This window comes from Barbus barbus (assembly GCF_936440315.1).
Source record: "Barbus barbus genome assembly, chromosome: 9".
Classification (NCBI taxonomy): domain Eukaryota; kingdom Metazoa; phylum Chordata; class Actinopteri; order Cypriniformes; family Cyprinidae; genus Barbus; species Barbus barbus.
In genome coordinates this window covers 28,719,442-28,740,572 of record NC_136737.1, presented here as the reverse complement: position 1 = coordinate 28,740,572, position 21,131 = coordinate 28,719,442, and the positions used below count along the sequence as shown (strand labels likewise).

The 21,131-nt window shown below is 38.6% G+C and overlaps 1 protein-coding gene and 1 pseudogene across 2 annotated transcripts in view; one reads left to right on the top strand and one right to left on the bottom strand.

The window, feature by feature from the left end:
• The window catches only part of LOC306874657 (NLR family CARD domain-containing protein 3-like), a 99,776-nt gene that overhangs the window by 32,017 nt on the left and 46,628 nt on the right, over positions 1 to 21,131 (bottom strand). The window lies entirely within an intron of this gene.
• LOC306874684 (4-hydroxy-2-oxoglutarate aldolase, mitochondrial-like) lies at positions 898 to 7,113 on the top strand (annotated as a pseudogene). The gene is made up of 6 exons: positions 898 to 1,228; positions 1,320 to 1,447; positions 1,621 to 1,755; positions 4,604 to 4,700; positions 6,552 to 6,685; positions 6,972 to 7,113. The product of its transcript is annotated as a 4-hydroxy-2-oxoglutarate aldolase, mitochondrial-like (transcript).

Below are 21,131 nucleotides of genomic sequence, written 5' to 3'. Positions count from 1 at the left end.
TTCAGTTTAGGGAGACCGACTCGGTTTAGGATGTTCGCAGTGCTTTAAGAGTGGGCGGAGCCCGGCAAAGCTGCGATTCTATGATTGGTCGACATTTCTATATAGGATTATGGGTAATGTAGTTCTTCAACAGAAATAGCACAATTAAGCGTGGTTTTAAATCACATAACTGGAATGACTGCTTCTGCTGAAGTATATATACTTTATAAACAACCACGAAGCTCATGTTACATCTGTTTTTACAAGCTTATATTTAGTAATTCAAAGTCAATTCCCTTATGGAGAAAATGAAAGGGATTTTTTACTTCCGGAAGCAGAATATTGAACTTTATAGGCGAGCCTAACAAGTCTCTGTTGACATCTCTCAAAACAATTATTTATATATGACATAACGCTTCAACAATGTTTGCAAGCAGCGTCGGGACCATAATTAATATTGAAAAGCTTAAACTTGGGCCTCGTGGTGTTGCACGCGGACTTCAGTGAAGTGCACGAGAAAGTTCATTATACACAAGCAGGACGGTTTCTCTTCAGATACAACAACAGAATAATAATAAACACCATATACTTCTACATTGAACTGTGACACTACTTGTCAAGTTTTCTGACAGAGTAAATAAGGACTGCTTCTGCGAGACTGTCTGAACATCTGCAGCAAAACAAAGTTGTCTAGGATACATTTTATATGCGTTATATCACTTATTTATTGAGCCAGATCATTTCAGATTTGGCCTAGCCATGTGAATTTTTGTAATTGTGTCCCCAAACGTTGTCAGTGTTTAGAGGTGATAAGTGTGTTGATTATTAACTGCATGGCAGCTTTAGAAAATACCAGAGTTCACATTTTCCTTTCACCACATCTGTTGTCTTTTCTACAGACGGATCACAACCAGCCGCATGTTTGCAAAAAGAAGCTCCAGTCTTCTGTGCAGAAGATCAGCTGCTTCCACATGGAGAAATACAACTCAAAGTGCTGGATATAAGTGGCATTTATCCTCCCATTGCCACTCCATATCCACATATCCACTCCAATGATATCTCAATATTTCTGCTCATCCTAAAGTCTAATTGTACGACTAGTTGTTGATTGCATTGGCAGGTCTTATAGTGCAGGGCTCTAATGGGGAATATCCATACCTGACACCGGAGGAGAGGGTTGAGGTGGTGAAGAGAGTCAAACAGGCGCTGCCACAAAACAAGTTACTCATGGCTGGATCTGGCTGTGACTGTACGTCTCTCTTGGGTATTTATTTATATATGCCAGATGTCCTTTACACACTAGATAACATTTGTTTTGTTTTCTTTGTCTATTCTTTTAGCCACCAGAGCCACGATCCAAATGAGCCAGCAAATGGCAGACGCCGGTGCTGACTTTTTGTTAGTGGTAACACCTTGTTTTTACTGCGGTCGAATGGATAGCCGAGCTCTTATCAACCACTACACTAAGGTAGTCTTGAGTAATTGTATTTTTGTGTTTAATCAAAGACTGTTTTCTCCATTGTGATCAAATGGAACTGTGGACATTATGCATATCGTTACGCTCATTTGCATTTAACTTAGTTAAATCGTGGTTCACACTTTGTCTCATTAAAATGCATTGTTGCTTTCTTCGATTCCAAGGTGGCAGATTCCAGTTCAGTGCCAGTTGTGTTGTACAGCGTGCCAGCAAACACGGGTCTCGACCTGCCTGTGGATGCAATAATTCAACTTTCTCAACATCCAAATATTGTCGGCCTCAAAGACAGTGGTGGAGATGTAAGAGCTGCTATAATACACACTTAATATATACACTCACCTAAAGGATTATTAGGAACACCATACTAATACTGTGTTTGACCCCCTTTCGCCTTCAGAACTGCCTTAATTCTACGTGGCATTGATTCAACAAGGTGCTGAAAGCATTCTTTAGAAATGTTGACCCATATTGATAGGATAGCATCTTGCAGTTGATGGAGATTTGTGGGATGCACATCCAGGGCACGAAGCTCCCGTTCCACCACATCCCAAAGATGGTCTATTGGGTTGAGATCTGGTGACTGTGGGGGCCATTTTAGTACAGTGAACTCATTGTCATGTTCAAGAAACCAATTTGAAATGATACTTCTGCTGGAAGTAGCCATCAGAGGATGGGTACATGGTGGTCATAAAGGGATGGACATGGTCAGAAACAATGCTCAGTTAGGCCGTGGCATTTAAACGATGCCCAATTGGCACTAAGGGGCCTAAAGTGTGCCAAGAAAACATCCCCCACACCATTACACCACCACCACCAGCCTGCACAGTGGTAACAAGGCATGATGGACCCATGTTCTCATTCTGTTTACGCCAAATTCTGACTCTACCATCTGAATGTCTCAACAGAAATCGAGACTCATCAGACCAGGCAACATTTTTCCAGTCTTCAACCTTCCAATTTTGGTGATCTCGTGCAAAGTGTAGCCTCTTTTTCCTATTTGTAGTGGAGATGAGTGGTACCCGGTGGGGTCTTCTGCTGTTGTAGCCCATCCGCCTCAAGGTTGTGCGTGTTGTGGCTTCACAAATGCTTTGCTGCATACCTCGGTTGTAACGAGTGGTTTTTTCAGTCAAAGTTGCTCTTCTATCAGCTTGAATCAGTCGGCCCATTCTCCTCTGACCTCTAGCATCAACAAGGCATTTTCGCCCACAGGACTGCCGCATACTGGATGTTTTTCCCTTTTCACACCATTCTTTGTAAACCCTAGAAATGGTTGTGCGTGAAAATCCCAGTAACTGAGCAGATTGTGAAATACTCAGAACGGCCCGTCTGGCACCATGCCACGCTCAAAATTGCTTAAATCACCTTTCTTTCCCATTCTGACATTCAGTTTGGAGTTCAGGAGATTGTCTTGACCAGGACCACACCCCTAAATGCATTGAAGCAACTGCCATGTGATTGGTTGATTAGATAATTGCATTAATGAGAAATTGAACAGGTGTTCCTAATAATCCTTTAGGTGAGTGTATGTGTGTGTGTATATACACTATATTGCCAAAAGTATTGGGTCACCCCCTTCTAATGAACATGTTTGACTACTTTAGTCATTTCTATGAGTACAAATCTTAATGTTTAAGCATATAATGATATTCTAGGGAATTGTGTTCTTCTAATTTTATAGCAACAGTTTGTACAGAACCCTTTTCTATTCTAACATGACAGTGCCTCTGTGTATAAGGCACGGTTCAAAAAGACATGATTGATTCAGTCAGTGTGGAAGAACTTGACTGGTCTGCAGAAAGCCCAGTCCTGATCCCAGCTGAACACCTCTGGTGTGACTTTATATGCAGACCTTGTGCCAAAAACTCATCACCAAACACCAATGACTTGTACAGACACTATAAGGACAAATGTGTTGGGACCCCCTTCTTTAGAACAGAAAAAAGGCACCAACAAAACTGTGGCAACAAAGATGGAGACATAATTCATGTATTTAAAAATTGTATTTCCATTTTCGTCCTCGTTTTGGACGTGTCTAAAATAACAGTACCCTTATGTACAGATCATTGGTTTGTATTTATATATACATAATAAATATACACATTACACACAAATGTTAAGTAAACTAAACTTTTATTCTGGATGCGATTAATTTCGATTAATCGTTTGACAGAACTATTTTATATATATATATATATACAGTATATATTGTGACACGTGTCCCGAAGCCTCATCAGCGTCGCCCTGGTAACCCACGAGGAACACCTGAAAGTACTCATCCCAGGCTGATCGGTCACGGCTGCTGGCAAATCAAGCGGCGGCCATATAAGCCGCCGCCAACCCGAACACAAGTGAGTGATCACTCCAGAAGACTGGATGTTAACGTCTGTTCTGATCTTCTCCCACAGAAAGCCCGTGACCGATCAGCACTGCCCCGCACGGACACGCCGCTCTGGGAGCACCAGCACTACCAGCACTACCAGCACTACCAGCACTACCAGCACTACCAGCACTACCACGGATGAGCACCCCGGCACGTGGTTTCTTCACTTTTATTAATAAATCCACCCTTCGGGGACTTCCCTGCCATTCTCTGTTGTCGTGTGATTCCTCACCCCGCCACAATATATATATATATATATATATATATATATATATATTACAATTGAAAATGTATTTATTTTTTGTTTAATTGATTGTTTCATGAATGCAAGTCTTTTTGTGTCATTTATTTCTTCTTCTATTCTGCTATTGATGTTTGACAGTCTGAATTCTGCTGATCTGCTTTGAAAGTCATTCATTCAGTTTTTCTCCATGAGTTGCTTCTCATTTGAAATGCTCTCAGACACAAATGAGCAGAAACAAAATTCAAGGGAAAATAGATTTGACTTTCTCTTTCGGTCACTTAATTATTTCCTATGGACATTGTTACTTTTTGTTAAAGTACTGTTAAAGGACTTTGTTAAAGTCGCTGTATTATAAATACTAATAATACTATTATAAATTGCCTACTTCTGTAACCAAATTAGGCATAAAAATAATGCATAATAATTGTTTTTTTTTTTTCCTGTTTACAGTCTCTGTTATATTTCTGCCTCTTTTTCCACTCCCCTTTATCACCTTAAAACACTAATATTTGATAACTGACAGATCACCAGAATAGCTCTGATTGTGCAGAAAACCAGATCGCAGGATTTCCAGGTTCTTGCAGGATCTGCTTGTTTCCTCATGGCTGCATACGCTGTCGGTGAGAATCAGTTTTTAATCATCTTTACACCATCTAATATCTTTCAAAGTATTAATCCTCTTATATTCATGCACCCTGCCATTGTTTATTTAATGTTTTAAATAATCAGTATATAAGTAATAATCAGTCAAATAATAATAAAAGTTAAATAATCATTCTAAATAATCAGTATTACAACACATACTACTACAAGTTGTACTTTAAAATTTGAATTAACTTTTTTTTTTTCTTCTTTATACTAGGCAACAGTTGTGGGAGTTTTGATGTAGATCTACTTAATATCACAATGCAAAAATATTTAAATGAACCTTAAAAATAGGCTTTATTTTGACTTAAGGCTAATTATGACCTAATTTGGAGACACTGCAGTTGATTTGTTTGTCTGTGCAAACTGTTTCAAATTCCTCATAAAATACAGAAAGTACATTAAGAGTAATCATTTACACGTGACAAGCTGAACACCTCAAACAATTTGTGACCATAATAAAAAACAAATCAAGCTAATTGTTGCCGTTCACCTTGAAGGGCAACTGATTAATGCACATTGGCAGAAATAACAGTAGAAAGACGGTCCCTAATACAAACATGTCAGTCCTAATACAACATCCACCTCATTTTTCTCATAACAACGAAGTTTGATAACTTACTGGGAAACAAAACTACAGTTAATCAGATGGCAGTTTGTGGGGGAGCGTCTAGGAAGCCTGTCAATTAATCAACACAATCAAAGTCACCTTAATATCTGTCAAAAAGACTCACTAGGCCATTATCATGAGCATAGCTGGTGTCAGGCTGTCAATCAAACTGTTGTTTATGTGGGAGGGGTCTGTAGTGTGTCAGTCACAGAGTGAATGAAAGTTAGCAGTACTGAATTTCTAAATGTTTTTACATGGTTATTCGAATCAGAAGCGAAATATGCACAGATTTAAGTTTTCCCACTTACAAGTAAAATAGTCCAAACAAATATGAACCCTGGAGCACAAAAGCAGTCAGAATTAGCACGGGTATATTTGTAGCAATAGCCAAAAATACATTGTATGGGTCAAAATTATACATTTTTCTTTTATGCCAAAAATCATTAGGATGTTAAAATCATTTAATCTTTAAGATTACAAGAATAAAATTGCGTTTTAGCTTTTTTCTCAAAATATTACAACTTTAATCTTCAATTTATAACTTTTTTTAACGAGCACTAAAACGCTGTCGTAATTATGGACTATAGACTTGAATTTTGACAAAAAGCAACAGTTTAAAGTTAAAGTCTTAATGATGGATTTGTTTAGTTTTTTTACAAACAAGGCTTCAAACCATTGCTTCCAGCTGAAAGGTGAGTCCATAATCCATAATAACGCTTTCTCCAGTGAAAACGTGCTCTGGTCTGAATCAGGAGAGAAATCTGCACAGATCAAACACCATTTACAAGCGAAAGCAGTCCAAAACGGCTCTAAACAAATGGGTGGATTTTGATGTGAGAGACAACAGGAGATGGACTTTTTCACTGGAAGAAGCGTTATAATGGATTATGGACAGTTTAAAGATAAAAAGGTCTTAATGATGGATTTATTTCTTACAAACACACAGCTTTTCTCTTCACAATACATTAACTGATGGACTGGAGTGGTGTGGATTACTTGTAGATTATTGTGATGTTTTTATCAGCTGTTTGGACTCTCGTTCTGACGGCACCCATTCACTGCAGAGGATCCACTGGTGAGCAAGTGATGCAATGCTACATTTCTCCAAACCTGATAAAGAAACAAACTCATCTACAAAATGGCCTAAGGGTGAGGACATTTTCAGTTTTTGGGTGAACTGTTCCTTTAAGAGCCGATGTTACTCTTTTTGTTAAAGGGGCCGTGGGAGGTGTGTGCGCCCTGGCAAATGTCCTGGGTCAGCAGGTGTGTGATCTAGCACAGCTGTGTGTTTCAGGACGCTGGGACGAGGCCAGAGACCTCCAATATCGCCTCATCGAACCCAACACAGCAGTGAGCATCACATCACCATGGCAACGCCGCACATTTATACCACAGACACATTTACTGCTATATAGGCACGATAAACATTGGAAGCAGCCCTTCCCCCAAGAGCTGCTGAACATGAGCTTTGCTTCAAAGGCCATGAGAAAGATTCACAATATGCTGATCTTAAACGGTTTGATCAGAGTGAACAGACTCTAAATGATGCCTTTGACCTTGTGTAAAAGAGAATCTATGATTGATTTCGACTATTCAATAATTGCAATGTCCCCCCCCCCCCCCCCTTTTTTTATAGGTAACACGGCAGTATGGCGTTCCCGCTTTGAAACAAGCAATGGAGTGATCACGGCGGTGTGTGCCGGCCCCCGCTGCAGCCTTTATCAAAGGCAGATTTAGAGCAGCTTCTAGTCAAATTCTCCTCCAATGGTTGGCTGTAGAACCAGGAAGGCCAACGGAATCAAAGTGTTCCAGAACTAAGGTGTTCTAAAACAGAATGTTTCATTTTTTTCATCAGATTTTCATCATAATGTTGCATAAAAATATCATTTTCAAGCTACAGCAGTGTGTGGGATTCATCTTTATGTAAAAAATATTTCAGTATAACCAGTATTCTTGTACATTACATCTTATTCTTGTTTTGAAGTTAGCGAAAACAATACGTTCTGTATTTTAGTACAGTATGTATTATATCTGAGTAACAGGAAAAAACACTTCAGAATATTTTAAAGTACTATGTTTTTTAATTTTCTCGTATTGAAAACAGAGCAATATTATATTCTTAAGTAAAATCAAATGCTTTCAGTATTTTAAAATTACAATATTATTATTGTATTAATATTATTACTACTTTATTTTATCTTCTGTAGGATCATGGGAAAATATTATTATAGACAATATTATATTGTTGTTTGAACAAATTAATCGAACAATAATTATTTTGAACATATTTTTTGTGATATTTTGAAAGTGAATTTGTTAAATTCTTGTTTTGAAAACAAAATATTTTAAAGATTTTGAAAGGACAATATTATATTGTTTTAAAGGAAACAAAATGCTTTCAATATTTTGAAAGTACAATATCATTATAATCACAATTATTATTTTTATCCTTTTCCAACCTGCTTATTCTCTGTAGGGTTACGGGACTATATATATTATTATTATTATTATTTATTTATTTATTTAAGTAAAATAATACTTATAAATAAAAAAAATTGAAATTACAATATTTATTACATTCCTGTTTTGAGGTAAAGCAAAACAGTATTTTTAGTGTTTTAAAATGATTTTTTTTATTAATTCAATAATGCATGAGGGAGCAATTTCAAGGGCGACCACAAGTAGGTGCTTTTCACCACCAAGAAGTGTTTAAATTGCTGAGATGCAAACCTGTGATGTCTTTTAAAACGGATAAAAAGCATTGGTATATGAGTCATGCGTTTCCAAAGAGTAGATTGTAGCGGAATGAGGGAAAAAAATTGCTACATTTTCTAACTCTTGCTGGGAGCAAAATGACAAGAAACTCTAGACAGAGAGCAGTCATTATCTTCTCTCTTTACCTCATTCTCAGTCTATTTAGAGTGCTGTCGCTCTGACATTTCATCTTTTTCTCTCGGAAGTTCTCGTCTGACTTGTCCTTGTTGCCAAACCTTCGATGAACTATTTTTCTTCTCCCATCTCACAGCCTCTTCTGCCGTACGGGTGCTCACCCAAGGCAATGCACTGACCTCAGCTGGTAGTTATTGTGTGAGACAACCCACTACCCTCTCAGTCATTAATGCAGTGCTTATGTTGAGAAATGTTTTAAAGGTATTCATATAATTCTTCCATACTCTTGACCCTTGTGTGTCTCCTGTGCTTTCATCCCAAACCTTTGGTGCTCTTCTACTGCTCGATGCCCACATGATTAAGTAGTGCCCTAGGCAAACTCTCTTTTCTAACATTTAGACGTCAATTAAACTTGAACATGAGTTTGCAAATATGTTCGAGTCCATTCTCTATTACAAACCTCTTACTGGCCATGTACACGCACTGTCAGGAAAAAAAGTACACTGGGATACCTTATTTACCCCTAAAGGTTGCATATAAGCACTTAAAGGTACATATTAGTACCTAAATTATACATATTTGTACCTTTTGAAAAGGTACCAGCCTTTTTTTTGACACCTTGTTTTCTGAGAGTGCACTGCAAAGGAGTGAAAACCTGAAACTGGTACATGATCAAAAGCGTGATTCGCCGTGTGACGGAAAACAGAATATTACAGTTTTCGTTAAAAAAGTGCAATGCGTTTAAGAAAAATATCCATAATTAAAACATTATAAACCGTATAGCTTCTGCTAACTGTCATGTTCACATTCATGAGAGAGTGGTGTTTCAGCAGATGGTGCAGGATGTAGCATAAGCTCCGGTGAGAATATGACAGTCTCACGAGAACCAAGTTTTGTTTACAGCAAAGGAAAACCGGTCTCCACTTGGCTTCTATATATATATAATGTATATAAAGGGTAAGTTGTTTACCGAAAGAGTATTGCCCCGTTAACAGAACAATGAAAGATTAAATATATGTGTATGTTCTAGTATTTCTGTGATTTAGCGAAGTAAAAGTTTGCACAAAACTAGTTGTCAAACTATTATTATATGCCAGCGATTAATTTGTATATGTGTACTCTCTGTTGCCTCGAGAATGAGTTAACTGTGATTTGAACATATATAAGATGTACAATGATATGTGGAAAGCAATAATTGACTTTGCCAGAAAGTAAAGTATTTAGGTTTAGGTCAGGTGGTTTTGTTATGTACTCTGTGAAACGTACAGTAAGTTTACTGGCAGACACCCGCTTAATTTGCCCCTAGTAAATTAAATATTACAAATTGACCCATAATCTCAGTTAGTATGTTCTTTTATTTTCATCTTGCTTCTCCGTAATTAGATAACTGGGACATTTTCCAACTTTTAACACAATTATAAGCCCTACAAATAGAGGGCGTACTCCTCAAATGTAACCACTGATCTCTAAAGCATATATTTGTGTTCTTTGTTATAGATCAGTGAATGTAATCAATATTGAGCATTGTGTAATTTTAGCATACACTGTCTACATTGTCAGAATAATGTCCACCGATGATTTTCCTGATCCAGCTGCAGAAGATGAAAAGGAACTTGACCTCGATGAAATGATGGCTGATTGTCAAAGAGTTACAGGTAGGAAACGGTCTGTCAAACTCTTTAATAACAATCACACTGTTCTTATTGTGTAGGCAATTTTTTTCTAGTTACAAGGTTATTCTTATCATTATGGCCAGGAGGAGACTGTTCCTAAATCACAACCTAAACAGAAAAAGACGTTCCAAGGATCAGATGGAAAAAAGAGAAAAAAATGGTCTCTTGTTATATTCAAAAAGAGAAGCCAAACAAGGAAAAGGGGGCAAGTGATAATATCATGTTTTATTTTCTCTCCTGGTCTCACAAATCTTATAGAGGCTTATCAGTACTGTATATGATGTCCAGGTAAATCCAGAGCTTCAGTGGTCCATTCATTAACAAGCAATTAAACTTTCATTGATCCTGGTAAGCCAGTTGTGTTACTTTAGTAGGAAAAAAGAAGAACATTTCAAATATACAAGAATGCTTTAACCAACATTTATTCTAGAAACTACAAGTGCCGCTGAGTCTTCGTTGAATTATGTTTCTTCAGATACCGGCACCCATGCACAGCGTGCTATTGGGACGCTACAAAAGACCTACACTTTGTCAGGAGTTCCCTTATCATTTTAGTACAATTAGATTATAAACATTTTTGTTTCCTTATATACCGCTTTTGTCTTTCAAGATACACAGCTACAGCAGCTCCATGATGCTCTTTTCTCTGAGAAAAGTATGTCGGCATCTCACAACTGGACTTTAAGACAAATGGTGTCTGAAAAGCATTGGATAGCAGCTAGACAAACGCTCTTGGATTGTCCGCTCGCCTCAGACAGGGTAGATTGCCTAACTTGTGATCACTGCAGAGTGAAAGCAGCAAGGACTGTTTGCCTAAACCACATTACTGCGACAGCTGTGACGTGTCAACTCACCAGCACCTTGTTTTGCACAACAGGGAGTGTTTTTAAGATCATTTATTTAAACCTATCCCTCCATCAAGTATTGTCAAAGACGTCAGTGGCCAACAAACAATATGAGAGCAAGGTAAGCAACATTTACTTATGAAAACATAAGTGTAAGTAATACATTAGTGCTAATATGTTTTTATTTTTCTTTAGCATGTTTGTTACCCATCAAAGAGCCTCAAAATGTTTGTGATTGTGAGCCTCAGAACATGTCTGTAAGTGCTGGTTGATTAGTACAGCTCATCAACATAAATGGTATGTACTCCAAAAAATTGAAAAAATGTTTTATTATTATTCAAGGTTGTCATTGCATGTTATTTGGATTGCGTTGTAGGCCGCTATGACCTCTCTTTGTCTATTTGGAGCTGAATTACATGCCACAAATCCTGGAAACCTGAAGTGCAGGACCTTATCTGAAGTGGTTACTGGCCAGGATCAAGTGCATTTCAAACTGCATATCCCCACACGGAAATAACCTATATAAACATATATGTTTTAATATAGGTTTTGGGGAAGTCGTGGCCTAATGGTTAGAGAGTTGGGCTCGTGATCCAAAGGTTGCGGGTTCGAGTCTCGGGCCGGCAGGAATTGTAGGTGGGGGGAGTGAATGTCCAGCGCTCTCTCCACCCTCAATACCACGACTGAGGTGCCCTTGAGCAAGGCACCGAACCCCCAACTGCTCCCCGGGCACCGCAGCATAAATGGCTGCCCACTGCTCCGGGTGTGTGTTCACAGTGTGTGTGTGTGTGTGTTCACTGCTGTGTGTGTGTGTGTGTGTGTGTGTGTGTTCACTGCTGTGTGTGTGTGTGTGTGTGTGTGTGTGTGTGTTCACTGCTGTGTGTGTGTGTGTGTGTGTGTGTGTTCACTGCTGTGTGTGTGTGTGTGTGTGTGTGTGTGTTCACTGCTGTGTGTGTGTGTGTGTGTGTGTGTGTTCACTGCTGTGTGTGTGCACGTTGGATGGGTTAAATGCAGAGCACGAATTCCGAGTATGGGTCACCATACTTGGCTGAATGTCACTTCACTTATATGTTTTTAATATATGTGACATATATGCATGTATATATATGTGTGCATATATGCACCTATATGTTTACCTATATATTAGTAAAATTATTAAAATCCATAGCTGCTAGACAACATAAATAAAAGCCCAAAATGTCGAAATTTAAATTTTTTATTTACTTAAGAACAATCAAATAGTACAAGAACAAAAATAAGACAAAAAACTGAACAGAAAAAAAATAATTATCTTGATGATCTTCTCAGCTCCGTGAGCTTCGAATTGATAGACGTGCCTATCTGCCCTCGGGTGGCTGCTGGCCACTTCTTCAATGTAGCATCTAGAGAAGACAAAAATAATAAGACAGTATAATAATAATAATAATATAGTGCTTCATCAGGAACCTGAAGTGCTTACAGTACAGCTGCGATTGGACACATATTTTGGATAAAGGGCTGATCATAATAAAAAATGCGTCATGTAAACATGTCAATTGGAAGATTCTGATTGGATTCTGCTAAATCTGAAAGAAATTCTGATTGGAAACATCACCCCCCCCTTATTTTTTAGCAGCATCGTTCTTTCATATGCACATGTCCGTCATGGGGACTGCATTGTTAACAGTCACACGGTCAATCATGTGCATCCAAAGCAGAGAAAATTCATGGTTAGGAAAAATTTAGCCACTCCCGCGTTTTTTGGTTTGCTTAAAACACAGGTGAAGTACAACTTCTGCAGTTGTTTTAGGGAAATTAAGACCACTCTGCGGTTTTATAGCATTTTTCTGCACTCAACAGTACCCAAAATACTTTACAATGGCCTCCCATTGACCCATTCACACACACACACATTCCACCGGCGAGCTGCCATGCTAGGTTTACTCAGAGCAATAAGATATGCATTAAAATCAAGCAAATCAATTACCGGTATAGACAAAATAAGGCACAAACACAGGACAGAGGGGATTAAGGGTGAAGGAGGGGTGAATATGATTATTTATTAAAACTTCAGACGACAACAATTAGTGCCATGAGGTTATTTGCAACACTATATGTTCTACAAAATGGAGGACTACACACCTTACAGCGCAATACCCCAGAAATGTGGCTTTAGAAGAGGAAAGGTAGGATTAAGAAGTGAGCAAGCGATGAATTAGTATTATAGGTCCCAAGCAGATACAGTAACAATAATGGGTGCCCTACCTTATGCAGTCTCCATTGATGCCTAATAAACATTGATACAAGTAGGCTATGGTTAAAGTGGTGAACTTATAAAGTCTTAAAAGTTTTGTTTTCCCTTCTCAACGCATTATGCATTTACTCACCAATAATGGCTGCCTTTTTAATTTGGTCAAGGGCGACCAGCTGCTCCCCATCCCCTCTGGTTGGCTTCCCACCTTAAAGTAATATTTCAAAATTATTATGGAAGAGGGGTAAAATGAAGGTGGAGAAAGCAAGAGTTTTTTTATATACACATCATGTTTTCTTGAGGTGCAAGGAAATACAAAAATGCCAAGTAAAAAAAGCGATGGTATGCCCGCACACAAACATAATTTATTCCACAGAATATGACTGACTTCTTTTTTTTTCAAGGACAGAAGAGATTAGGAACATGTTGTTTTGTACCATTCAGGTTGCTTTTCAGCAAAGTCTCCAAGTCGAAGGTGCCCAGCAGCAGATTCCGTACCATGGCAGTAGCAGAGGTGGCAAGGCGGGCTGCTCTCCACGCTTCTGCCTGGCAAAACACCCCAGAGCCCTTTATAACTTCAATCTGAAAAATAATTTCACATCACAATATTAATTTATTGGCAACTTTTAGAAACTTTTTCATGTTTCATATTGATTCTTACGCTTAGCTTCCCAATAGTTAATAGGTTTTTATGTATAAATGCTAAATTAATGATAAAGATATGAAACAAATTAATCATTGCCCTAAACGTTATTAAAGGAGAGAAGGAGGAGGACAGGGTGGGGGGAAAGGAGGAGGTTGGATGGAGAGTAGGGAAGGAGAAAAGACAGTGGGTGGAGAGGAGCGAAGGGGGGCAGGAGGAAAGGATGATTGTCACTTATAACACTAACTGGCTCCTACAAAGCACACAGTTTAAGCACACCTGTGTTTTCGCTGAGGTCTCAGCTGTTGCTGCAGTCTTGTTAGAGAAGAAAAAACATTGTTAAACTCTTCAACAATTTTATGCATATGGGGCAAGTAAATTACATATTACCACTAACTATCCCAACATATAAATCCCTATAGCTCAGTTGGAGCCTTAAGTAAAATAAGTACAAAAAAATCTGAGGTATAAAAGGGTTACACACACCTGTGGTGTCTCTCGAAAGCGCTCAGTCACCATGGGACTCTCTTTAAAGGGCTCGGTCTCCTCGGGGCTCGGTCTCCTCTCTGGAGTCTTAGAGAAGAAAGAAACATAGTGAAACTCTTCAACAATTTTTATTCATCCAAGCAAGCCACTATAGATTCTTATTTACAGGTGGGCTTGGAAAACATTAAACATGTCAATAAATTAAAGTTACATGCAAAAGTAATCAGTCAAACATCATAAAAATCCATATAGCTCTGTTTGAGTAACAAGTAAACTAAATAAATAAATAAAAATGCAAGGGAGAAAAATACTCACCAGATGCATTTCTCCAAAAGTCGAGGAGGAAGAATCTAGATCCTCCACAGGAGTCCTTCCAGTCTTGTTCATAGAAGAAAAATATAGTTATTCTCTTCAATAAATTAAAGTGCAAATACATCAAATAATTAACACTATCAATCAGCCCAACATCACAAGTCTCTACAGCTCTGCTTGAGAAACAATTTAAAAAGCAATGAAAATCAGAGGAACTTACCTTTTGAGCAATAATGGCGAGGTCACTTTTCATTTGAGGGATTTCTAGAAAGAGGTTATATAAAGAAAAAACAATAATTACAATCACTAGATCAAAATAGCACCCACCAACTCAGTGCCCTTACTCTTCGAGAAACATTTCCTGCAGCTGTGAACGCAAGCTACAACCCCCCCTCCAAAGCCCATTGATAAGGCTCTGCAGAGGAAACCTGGTTGTGAACGCAATTTTCTTTCTCCCAATTTCTCTCAAATTCAAATTCCCCAGGGTTTTTTTCTGGAGCCGATTGCCTTCTTGAGCCGAGAAGCATCATTTATTCTCATGAACTGTATGTAGGCCATGACTTTTGTTAACCCTCTACGAATTCCTCCAGAAAGAGACAAATAAATATAATTCTAATTTGAATCTTATCAACGGCTATATGAGCACCCACACTACCTCACCAGCTAACAGCATAGCATTTATTTTGCCAAACACGTGTTTCAGCCCATAAAATTTCTAAGTTTATACTTCTCTGCCACTGCAATATCCATCTCCAGAAAAAACCCTGCTAATAAATATTAAAATTAGGAATACTTACGATTGATGATAATGTCTTTCAGACGTGCATTTTCATTTTTAAGAGAATGGACTTCATTTCTCAACTCCTGCAAATTTCTTTGCATTTGGTCGAGTTTCCTTCTCTCCCACATCTTTTCGTCCAAGTGATTTCTAAATTCAGCAGCTGTCTACGAGAAAGAGACAGAGAGAGACAGAGAGAAGAACAACAGCTAATTGTTATATAACTTCTTTTGTAAATGGTTAATTCTGATTGGCTGGGAGGATGTCACGAGAGGTGTAAGAGGAAGGTGGCAAGAAGTCTAGGGCAGAAATCCCTCCACTTGGCTATATGTAACTGGTTGTCCGCCCTTCTGGTGGTTATTCCTTACTTAAAACATGAAACTTCCACATCTTGTGTTTCATGTAATGTATGCATGTAATACACCACACACTGGATGTCATCATTTAGGCTACCTTTTTCTTAGAGGGTGGTACTATGTCCTCTTCATCCCCAATACGCTCCTCCTCTTCGCTGGCCCGCTGGGAGGGAGAGAGAAAGAGAGAGAGAGGACAAAGTTGCCTACTGTGCTGGTGTTATACCTTGTAACAGCTACTGGTAATGTACTTTATTATAAAAGTCTTACTTATCTTTACTGTATTGCAATGTAATAACACATACTGGGTGCAGACTGGTAGTGTACCTTGTTCTTTGAAGGTCTGTCATGACGCGCCTCATCCTCCTCCTCCGCCGCCTCCTCCTCGTCCTCCTCCCCCGCCTCCTCCTCCTCGTGGTTGTATTTAGAAGAACATCTCTTTTTCACGCCAACCTTCGGAGGGAGAGGGGGAAACAGAGGAAAAAGAAAAAGCAATTTAACGGCGACAGTGGCACAGATGGGAGAGCGGGTCGCCCCATGATCGGAAGGTCAGGGGTTTGAATCCCGGCTCCTGCAGGTGCAGACTGTCGTTGTGTGACAAGACACTTGGGCAAGACACTTCACCCAATCCCTATGTGTGAATGGTTGGTGGTGGTCAGAGGGACCGTTGGCGCAGATGTGAGCAGCCTCGCTTCTGTCAGGGAAACTGTGGCTACAAATGTAGCTTACCACCATCAGCATGGAGTGAATGAACCCCCCTCCCTTTCATGTGTGAAGCGCTTTGGGTGTGACTTGTGTGTCTTATGAAAAGCGCTATACAAATAAGATTCCCTTATCCCCCATAAAAATCTTACTCATCATGAATGTATTGTAATGTAACAACACACACAGGATGCAGACTGGTAGTGTACCTTGTTCTTTGAAAGTCTGTCATGATCCTCCTCCTGCTTCTCACCCTCCTGGTGCTTATATTTGTAAGCCCCTCCCTTTTTATTGTCAACCTTGAGAGACAGAGAGAGACAGACTGACTTTTAGCCCAACTCTTATTAACTTAAGTTACACCACCTTGCATACATCTTGTCAACAAAGCACATGAAATCATCATAGATGACACAATTACAAACCTACACACATACCTACACATTAAGAAACAAGAGCGAGAGGGGGAGATAACTTTAAGTAAAGCACCAATTGGTGCAGTCAGTTACCTTTTTCTTTGAAGCCTTCCCAGTCTGCCCCTGCTGCTCACTGTACTTTGAGTTTGGGATGTGAGGAAGTTTTGTTTGCCCTTGTGTGTCCTCTTTCTCCATCTCGATTGCACGCAGTTTAATTTGGAGAGTTTTTTCAAATTCTGGTGCAATAAAATTGAAATGTTATCATGAACTGCAAACGTTTGTCTAATCATGTTTAACGTTACCAAATCTAACATTAGTCCCAATTGGACTTCGCTAACATTCACAAATTAGGTAGCTAACATGAGCCAGAAAGCTAAGCTATTGCTAGCCAGGTACCTAGCAAAATCCATTTTACACTTCTTTAAGTGCGAGCAAAACCATTTAATGTGGTATGTAACTGCATAACGTCAGCTAAAGTTAGCGTGTAACATACTTGCCACGTCAATAATTCTGGCTCGGTGCACCGGGTTAGGGTTAGGGTTAGGGTTAGACTGATGATCTGGTAGAAGAGGCTCTTGCTGGAAACCCCACTAAGGGAGTGAAAGGGCCTAGTATTTTGTCTTGTCTACCTGATTTTAATATCATTGATGGCTGTGTTCCAGATTATATGCACAGTGTGCTGCTGGGTGTAGCAAGAAGCATCACCACGCTGTGGTTTCATTCTGAAAACAACCAATCGCCATGGTATATCGGACGCTCAACAGAACAGATTGATGACATTTTAACTTCTATTAAACCCCCCTGTAATGTTTCCCGTGTCCCCCGCTCAGTGAAAGAGAAAAAGTTCTGGAAGGCACACGAGTGGAACATGTGGTTGTTTTATAACAGCATACCAACATTGAAAGGGGTCTTACCTGAAAAATATCTGAAGCACTGGTTTAAGTTGTTAAAGGGGGTTTCTCTTCTACTCGGTGAGAATATATCACCACTGCACATATCAGAATCTGAGGGGTTGCTAACAGAGTTTGTTCAGGAAATGGAGACCCTTTATGGGATCAATAATGTCACTTTCAATGTACATTTGTGCCTTCATCTGCCCAATACTGTGAGGAACTGGGGTCCCCTCTGGGCACAGTCTGCATTTGTGTTTGAGTCATACAATGGGATCATTTTAGATATGATAAAGAGCAGCCAGGGAGTTTCTCTGCAGATAATGAAAACAGTTTGGCTACAGGTTGCATTTCCATCATTTTCCCAAAAAACCATGGTGGCAGCTTCTGATGATTACTTAGCTCTCTTAGAGTCTTTTTCAGTTGAGAAAAAAATGGTGCAGGAAGTAAGTCGATCTCATGGTGTTACATCTCTGGGTAGGCCTAAAATTTGTATGATCAGAAATTATGATTTTCTGGCCTTGAACAGCATCAGTAACCTAGGAAATAGAGTCACTGTGAAGTATTTTTGCAGAGTAGTGGTTAATGATGAAATAGTTCATTCACAAAACTACTCGCGTACTTTTCGGAGAAACTCGTACACTGTCATTCTTTCTGATCGAGAGGAAAGTATTTTCTCTGTGAAGACATTCATTGTCTGTGATCTGGGGCAGGGGGAGACATGTTATGCAGTGGAGAAGTACTACCAAAAAGTGAAACAGGACATCTGCGGTCAATTTAAGAATCCTTGTTATTTCATCCCTGTAGGGAAAGGTCTGGGGCCTTTAGTTGCTATACAAGCATCTCAGATAAAAGAAAAGTGTCTGTTCATTAAAACTGTGAACAGAAATGTTGACATTGTCTTCAAATTCATTAACCACAGTGAAATGCTCAGATAAATGTGAGATGATGATGATGATGATTACTTGAATGTATGTTCTATGGAATTAGTTTTTTGTTTTTTTTGCTACGTTTAGACTGTAATGACCTTTCAGCCATATTCATCTAGAAACTGCATTAAGACAATACAGAAAACATTGCATTTTGCATTGCATTTGGTGGATGTAACGGTGAATGTGTGGATGTGTATGAGCTTTAATGTGAATCTGGAAGTGACTTGAAATTGGAAAAAAGGCTTGATTGACAAAATAAAAAAACGACAAACCATTTTGTTATACATTTCCTTCTTTTCCACTATCTTCATAAAAGAAAGAATAGACCTTGTAGATTTTTCAGGAAAACGTGTAGACATCATAGCTTTCCATCTCCTCTCACTTATTTGCCATAGTTAAATTCCATAACATGCCAATTACATGTGATACCAATTTCACGTGTTCGCACATACGTTTTTTTTTGTTGTTTTTTTTTATAGTTAGTTCTTAGTTATTGCCTTGATAATAGAAAATATGAGCTAGGCATCATGTATGACAGTTGCCAAAGTGAGATATGAGTTACAAAATGACCAGATCCTGCCATAAGCTATATAGGAGACATATCTTGTATGTACATATAGGGCTTATATGTGGATATAAAGAAGCAATACAGGATACCTATATGGCCTTTATATGCACATATATGCACCTCAATTTTGCCTATATGTGGCATATATACAGCATATATGTTATCAAATATGTGCATATATACTGCATATAGGTTTCATATATGCGCATATATCCTCATATAGGTTCTTTCCATGTGGGTCAGATTGACCTGTTCACATCTTTTGAGCAGTTTAAAGTTACTGCACCAGGCCTCTCTAGACAAGCGTTTGTAAAGATGTTAGAGCATAGGTCACGGACATTTGGACAGGTAAAAATGCTTTGAATTACATCTTATTTTATTAATGAACTTCTGCTTACCCCCATTAATTAAGTGATTTCTTTTTTCAGCTGCTAGAGTGATACCATTTGTGGCAAAACATTCCAGAAAGCATTTTTTGAAAGGACATATTGTCACCATAAAAAAGAGAAGCTCAGTGGAATTGATCACTTCTCGTGTCCTGCATGTGTCCCAGAGGCAGCTGCAGTGTCTGCAGATGGATACCGGTTTAACAAAGCCAGAGAATGCTAGCATAACCAATATTTCAAAGGATTATGTATATTAGTGTATATTGGCCTTGATAATAATTTTTTTGCATTGTAATTAATATAGAGCAGAGGAGCAGCCTTATTTTGATGGAGTATTGATGTTTAACTGAAAGATTACACTTTACTGATATTGGTTTGTTTATTACAGGTACAAGGACGAGGCACATGTGGAAGATCTACATGGGCTGCTGCAAGGGAGACCTCAAAGAAATCAAGCAGTAAATTGGATGAGGAAGGGTTGGAGGTGGCGGTTTGCAGACACAACATCTTGCTTAAAGGCCTGAACATGCAAAGGGGTGAAATATTTGCTTATCCAATGTTTTTGCAAAAAGAAGTTGCGTCAAAAACAAACTGCAGATTCTTCTGCTCCGACATCATGTGCCGATATTGGCCCTGCTTGCAAAAAGTCACAAAGGTAGTTCCATGCATGCCGCAGTTAACAGAGATGAAGCCTTTTCTTTCTATTATGCACGAAAAAGGACACTCTACCAGCTGTGAGGTAACTTTCTGTTTTAAATAACTTAAAAATTGTGCAAGGCCTTCAATCTTGCTTTGTCTGTTTGTCTGACAATGCCAGTTTGTTTTATAGGTCCAGTGGAGTGGTTAAAATCAAACCGGAGCAGGCACTACAATAGGAGAGGAAGTTGAACAAGTTAACAGTTTTTATCACGTGTTGCTCTTACAACTAAATATATGAGTAAGGCAGGTAAATGTCATATTTTTGTAATCCATAGATTAAGACAGTGGCATGTGAAATTCTGTAGTCCAAAAAAAATAAAGATGTTTGGTGAAAAATCATAAGCAATTGAAGTAATTATGTTTATATATTTAAATACCAATCTATTCATAAACTGTGCAAAAGATGAAGGAAGCCAAAGAAGATATGGAGGCTGTTAAGGCAATCTTGGGCAGATCTAATGAAGAGCTGCAGCAGTGGGTTAGTGATGTTAAGCAATGGGCAGCTCCAGGTGCATGCTCAGCTTTGCTTTCCATCTTTGTATAGTTTCATTAGAAATTAAATATGATTCTTGTTTATTAGGCATCTAATTGAAATATTTTAAAACTGTCATTCATTTGAAATATTTTAAAAGACTGTTCTTGCTTAGTTAAAGTAATAATGCACTTTTGAATGCCCTGATTCAGGGGTCTGATATGCTTTTTGAACGGTTTCCGATGGCAACAGAACAGATGATCCGGCGGGTTTCCAGCGTCTGATTGAAGGGCTGTATTTAGGAATTCAGCAGAAAAAGAGAGATTTGTATCGCACTACAGGTGAATAAAATGCTTTAAATATCCAATTTTTCTTATTTAGATCATCATAATAATTTCTATTGCTCATAAGAAGAAGTTATCTGATGCAATATTTCAGTACAGTTCTCTTGTGACATGTTCAACCAAAGCCTTGAATTCTGCTGATGAATTGCTTGCTGCAGAAACCCCGATCTGGCCATGGGAA